The sequence below is a fragment of the Acipenser ruthenus genome, chromosome 16 (assembly GCF_902713425.1).
Source record: "Acipenser ruthenus chromosome 16, fAciRut3.2 maternal haplotype, whole genome shotgun sequence".
NCBI classification, from domain to species: domain Eukaryota; kingdom Metazoa; phylum Chordata; class Actinopteri; order Acipenseriformes; family Acipenseridae; genus Acipenser; species Acipenser ruthenus.
This window is the reverse complement of record NC_081204.1, coordinates 462,802-469,923: the sequence shown is the minus strand read 5'-3', so window position 1 is coordinate 469,923 and position 7,122 is coordinate 462,802.

Here is a 7,122-nt window from a genome sequence, read left to right as displayed (position 1 = left end):
ATGGCTGTACAGAAGGTTACTGCACGCTAATCTTTTGATTGTGTTCTTTACATATGGCTGTACAGAAGGTTACTGCACGCTAATCTTTTGATTGTGTTCTTTACATATGGCTGTACAGAAGGTCACTGCACGCTAATCTTTTGATTGTGTTCTTTACATATGGCTGTACAGAAGGTCACTGCACGCTAATCTTTTGATTGTGTTCTTTACATATGGCTGTAGAGAAGGTCACTGCACGCTAATCTTTTGATTGTGTTCTTTACATATGGCTGTACAGAAGGTTACTGCACGCTAATCTTTTGATTGTGTTCTTTACATATGGCTGTACAGAAGGTCGCTGCACGCTAATCTTTTGATTGTGTTCTTTACATATGGCTGTAGAGAAGGTCACTGCACGCTAATCTTTTGATGACGTAACTATTGAACGCTTGGTAGCGTTCCATTTAGAAGCTTCATGAATTCCGTGGTAAACGTTTCTCCGTGGCACTACGGCAAGTTGACGCACATTATCCTGGAGTGCGAAGGTTGGTTTCTGCCTCGTGTACAAGTTTAAAGACAAGGGAAGGTAGTTTGTTCAACACTAGAAATGGCATTCTTTAGTAATATTCACTGTGCTTGAATGAACATTAAGATGAAGCACAGTGTACACTGATACTACGATGGCAGGTCATTTATTTCATTGCATAGAAATACTGAAAAGAAAAGATTCAATGACCAGCGTTTCGACTGCAAGTCGTTTTCAATGTCTTTTACAGAGACTTCTAGTAAAAACGCTTGCCATTTATTTGAGTATTTAGAAATGTAGCATGATCGAGTGTTAATAGTTATGGATAATACATTATATTAACAGAACTTAGTATTATTATTATAAGGGGAGAATTAGAAATGATCTGCTTTCCTGTAAATGTGAAATACACTGAATCCAAACATTTTCCATTTGAATGTAGTGTAGTGAAATTGACTGACCACTAGAGGGTGCCTGTTCCCTCTGACAGTAACAGTTGATAGTTTTCCCAAGTTTATTGTGCCAGTGATTTAAGACCAGATTCAAAATGAAGGGAAGGGAGGGGAGGGGTCGACAAAGCTAAACAAGCTACCAAAACATGATCGGGGACGTGCAAGAACATTATTATGCTTATTAGAGATAAGAAACCCTGTGTGTGTGTGTGTTTAAAGCATGGGTTAATACTTGTTTTATCCTCTGGTTTGATATACATGGCCAGCAGCTATGCATTGTGTACATCAAGCCCAGCAGAGTGCAGTGGCAGCAGACGGCACGCCCTGGCAGCTGCCTCAAAGGACTCTGGGATTCCCCAAGGTGTGCCGGGGCTGGGCTTGAGATCACAGAAATTCGACTGCTTGGTAATAAAGCAGACAGGACCAGCTGCAGGCTTGTCTAATGGATCTCCTCCTGGTGGCTGATCAGTTCATAATGCTGACGCGAGCACAAGCCCCGTACTTGCCTCTCGTCTACAGCGCAGGCTGTTCAGTTGAACGGTAAGACGACGTCTTTGAGCCGCGTGGTTTGCGTTCCTGGCCTGCCCTTGGCTTTCCACTCAGTTGAATGGGCTGAGATGCTAACTCATGCTTTGTTCAGCTTCCTCAAGTAGTCAAACCTAACAGCCAGTCTGGTGGTTTGGCACACCGTCGCTGTACGTCATCCAGATTCTTTATCAATGCATTAGATCTGCTTGAGTTTCTGCTCTGTAAAGCGTTTTGCAGACCCCCCCCCCCCCCCCCCGAGAGCACTAATTCTGACCCGAGGTAACCGTGCTAATCCAGCTCTGTGAAACCAGGTAAACGGTTTGGTTTTAGAGGATCGTGCATTGATGAAAAATCGATGCAGCGTTTTGTACATTCACGTGTGTCATGCTTCGTTTTAGACCTTGTTCAAACGCGGTGACCTTGGTTCAGACAGAGTTTCTGAGAGCATCAGAATCTGGGTTCACTCAGTAAGGCCAGGCCTGTCCATTGTGTTTTACATCTCACTGCAGAAACATTATGCTGTAAAGGAAGGGATTCTGTACTTTCATTGGCACTGGAAAAACAAGTAAAAAGCAGCAGAGAAAGGGGATACCCTGGCTGTGTTAATGCTGTGAAAGGTCTTCATGGCAGTGAGAGGTGAGGGGGGAAGCAGTGTCATTCCGTTACTTGGCGTTTTGAGGAGCGATTATTTTACCAGCTGTTTTTCCATTGTTTTTTTATCTGGGAGAATGTGGAGGAGTTATCCACTTGGAAATTGAGAGAAGTGTTTTTTTTTGTATACATATATTTGATTTGTAAGTAAAATACATCCTCCCAATAATCAGTTTATTAGGGATAGTATTGATTAATTTAGGGGGTATTGTATTGGGTGTCACGTAATTAAACTAGAGTGGGAGAGGACAATGGTACAACTTTATTTTAAAAAACCAACAAGCGAAAACAAGTGTGTGAGGCAGAGAACTAGGGAGTGGGCCGCAATTAATGTTATTTAAAACTTGATTTCATGCAGTGGTAATTATCGTGGTCGTTCTGATCTCTTTATTGTCCAGCTCCACCTCCCTCCTTTTTATAATGGCGTCCGGGTGCTGTGCTGGTTTTGTTTTTTTTTCCAGGAAAGCTCAACTTTCTTGTTTAACCTTCAAAGTAAGAGAATTAATAAATAACAATAATAATTAACCCTGAAAGCAGTTGAGAAACCTGCAGCCAGCCTTCTGTGGGAAGCATCAGACTGGATGAAAGCCCTGTCTCATTAACCAATGCAGACCAGAAGATGTTCATGAAAGTCCTGAGTAATCATTTAAATTCAGCAGTGAAGAGAATCGCTGAACGAACATTAATGCCACGCATTCACCGAAGCGCTTGTGTGTGTGGCTTTGTTTCTTGCAGTTCTACCTGAGTCAGTAAGCAGGCAGGGGCTTCGTTTTGTGTGCTCTGTTAAGACTTGGTGTACCCCCCCCCCCACCCAGTCACACCTCTCTACTCGGATGTAATTTGCCGTCACTAAGCAACCTGATTATAGTCTTTGTGTTGCTGTCTGAAAACGACCATTATAATAATATGTAAACGCAGCCCAGCTTGTACTGAAGGGGGATTACAAGCTGCAGCTGTGACAGGAGGAGAAGACAGGCAGCCTCTAAGCATGGGATTATAACTTGAGCACACAAATCCACTCCTAGTATTGTGTTGAAAGGAAACGCAGCGCTAATGTTGCAAAAACATCTAGAGCCCGCAGATTAGTTTTGTGGGCTGCTTTGCACTAGTTCTGTAAGGATGACGATTCACTTTCCCTGAAGTCATTTGACTCTGAGAAATAAATGTTTCTAAAATGTAGCACCATCCAATGTTTACAGTTCTAGAAGAAATGACAGCTGAAGCCAACACATGATAGCAAAGCCTTCCAATAAAACTGCAAACCTGCACGGGCTGGCACAGCAACACATGCAAGAGCCTCTAACTAGGGACCCAGGATGATCAGTCCATCAAGCAATGTTTAACTGAGGCTTGATCGATGGCTGCCTCTCTAGCACATTGTTCATTTGTTCTGCTGTGAATTAAATGTGGTTTCCATGTAGTTTCTGACCGCGCTTCACCACGCTTTCCTGCACTCTGCTGTTAGCAGGGCATTCTGCTAGAGGAATGAGAAGACGGGCCAGTCAGTGAAAAGGATACCGATGCTGATGAAGATTGAAGGCTCCGCCCCTTCGGAGTGTTCTGTGAAGCTGAATTCCCTGCAGCTGCTCCTGTGCTGCTCGTACTCCATGCTGAGGGAGAGCAGAATAGCACCCTGGGAGTGGAGCTGATAGAAGAGAGTATTTACGACCTGTCCGGGACGCTCTGTTTTAGTGTCGAGGAGGGGCAGGTGATCTGAATAGCTGAGTGATGTGTCATTGCAGGTGAGGCTGGGATAACAGATACGCAGTGCAGCGAAGGGGAAGGTATGACATCATCCATCGGGTGGGGGGGGGGGGGGCGTTCGACCCCAAGGGAATTCTCCAGGCGTCTGAGATTCCCTTCTGCTCTGAGTGACAACACAAACAACCCCACCAGTCTCTCTCGCGCTCTCTTTATTTTACCAGGAGGTCACTTGAGATTGAAGATCTCTTTTACAAGTAAGTCCTGCTCGAGAAGATGTCTAATAAACATGAGCATCACACAGAAACACATCACACAGAAACACATCACACAAACATTACACATCACACAGAAACACATCACACAAACATTACACATCACACAGAATGTACATTTGCAGCTGCTTCACCCAAAACAAGGGGCCCTCGGCCATATTCAGAAACAGCACTTGAGTGGCAATACTCACTGGAGTGTGCCAAGTTAATGGTTTCTTCATACTATGAAAGCGCACTCAAGTGATCGCACACACTTGAGTATGGCCTTTAAACTTTGCGCTGTAGAAACAAACAGCTGTGACAGTGTTTGCATGTGAAGAACAGTTCTACAGGGGACGGAAGACAGGAGGTGTGAATGACCCCCAAGCCGGATGTCTTAAACAATCTCCCCCCCGCCTGTGAGCTCGGTGCGCTGGGGCGGCTGGGTCTCAGGGAAGCCCTGTCATTGTGATTCTCAGAGAGACGAGTGGAAACGTGCCACAGAGGAAAGCAGGCTGTGTGTGTCTCTGCATTCCTGAGTGGAAAGAGGGAGTTTTCAGTCTATCTGTTATACTTCACTGCACAGCCCCCAACTGGATCTGTGTATACAGTGTATAGTTTATATAGGTAGTTTTAATGTTGTGTATGTAACCACCCAGACTGATAGACTGTTTATCATAGTCCTCGTCTTAATCATTGTCACAGTTCATGAGCTAATGGATTAACTGTGCAGTGTATGCGTTCTCATTGCAGAGTGCTGCAGCTGGACATGTAGATATACCAGATCCTGCACTGTGTATCGCAGACACCACCGCAAGCATCTCCTTCCATGAATCAGGGCTGTGATTAATGCAGTATCTCAAATAAGGAGTGTCGCACTTTTAAAATAGGACACGCACACCCCTGCACAACAAACACAGCTAGTTTTGGTTTTTTTGGTTGCTGGTTTTGGTGGCACAGTCTCCCTCTGTTAGGAAGGAGATTGTGCCTCTTACTCTTAATAACGTTTTTGTTAGAAGTTTGTACGACGTGTGTTGGGTGTCCCTGCTTGCAGCCCTTGCTTTCAGGTAGTCTTGCACTTCCTTGGTCACTTAGAGGGTGAAATTCCAACGCAGCTTCCATTGGGAGGGTGAAACAGACAGGTCGTTCTCTCTGTGCAGTCAGGACTCAGACACAACAGCCTGCAGCGAGGCAGGGAGAGGGGGTTTGTCCTATCGTTGGGGTTGTGGTTTGTAGAGCCCTGCTCACAATACACAAATTCAGAAGCAATAGAAGAACAATCAGCAGTGTTCTCGGGCAGGGAACGATCTACGAAACTCGGTGCGTCGAGAACAGCATTCGTTAGTAAAGATGATTTCACAAAACACAACTGAAAAATGCTTGTGCGTGTTATTGTACATAGTAATGTAATATGTGCATTGGGAAGACTGCTGAAGGAATGACATCACTCTGGGTGCACTGCCCCCCCCCCCCCAACCTCCCCTCGTTCACATAAATTATAAGAACGCCCCCCCTCTCCCCCTCCTCGGTAGTAAATCTGGGCTCACATCTCAGTGTCCCACCTCAAGATATTTGGAAGATTATTATTTCTTTATTTTTTTGTCGTCCTGAGGAATTTGCACGTCATGGTTTAACTCTTCATGTGCTGGGTGAGGACAGTCCTGGCACTGCTGGGGGCGTGGTGGTGTGAATAGGAGGGAAGGTGATTGTTTTAAAAGCTTTCTGGGCACTCCTTTAAGAAGCCTACCCCTTGCTAATGGCTGTGACCACCTGGTAGCTCACTGTAGCGATCAGTCAAGGTCAAGTACCACAGCAATGTCTGTGATCAGTGTGACAGATAGACAGATAGATTACCCACACAAAGTGTGCACAGTAATCTTGCAGTATACCCTGTGGTTATACCATGCATTTACCAGAGTTTATCGTCCCATGTTTTTGAATTGGCTTTACAAAGCGTGCCTGTGCTTTGGCATGCTTTCACTGTGCTTTATTCCACTTCGATAAGGTGCAGCTCACTTTCCAGAGTGGGTGTGCGCAGGCTGTATGGAAACAGTGCGGATCTTCTCATTGTTAATTACTTCCGAGTGTTCTTTTCCAGACAGGGGGGGCTGTGGTTTCTGCAGACGGGTGGGAGGAGAGCAGAGACCCCGGAGCAAAAGAACCACAGCCAGGAAGTGCGGGAGTAAACAAGCTGACAGAGAAGGAAAGATAGAGTTCAGGGCTTAGACTGGGATACCCTGAAAAAAAGCTCTACTTGACGTCCTCCGCATGTCCTGAGGCCTGGTTTCTTACCTGTTTAATATCTGCTTGTGTGTGATCTGTGCTCCGCATGTCCTGAGGTCTGGTTTCTTACCTGTTTAATATCTGCTCGTGTGTGATCTGTGCTCCGCATGTCCTGAGGCCTGGTTTCTTACCTGTTTATTATCTGCTCGTGTGTGATCTGTGCTCCGCATGTCCTGAGGTCTGGTTTCTTACCTGTTTATTATCTGCTCGTGTGTGATCTGTGCTCCGCATGTCCTGAGGTCTGGTTTCTTACCTGTTTAATATCTGCTCGTGTGTGATCTGTGCTCCGCATGTCCTGAGGTCTGGTTTCTTACCTGTTTAATATCTGCTCGTGTGTGATCTGTGCTCCGCATGTCCTGAGGCCTGGTTTCTTACCTGTTTATTATCTGCTCGTGTGTGATCTGTGCTCCGCATGTCCTGAGGTCTGGTTTCTTACCTGTTTATTATCTGCTCGTGTGTGATCTGTGCTCGCATGTCCTGAGGCCTGGTTTCTTACCTGTTTATTATCTGCTCGTGTGTGATCTGTGCTCGCATGTCCTGAGGTCTGGTTTCTTACCTGTTCAATATCTGCTCGTGTGTGATCTGTGCTCCGCATGTCCTGAGGTCTGGTTTCTTACCTGTTTATTATCTGCTCGTGTGTGATCTGTGCTCCGCATGTCCTGAGGCCTGGTTTCTTACCTGTTTATTATCTGCTCGTGTGTGATCTGTGCTCCACCTGTCCTGAGTCTGGTTTCTTACCTGTTTATTA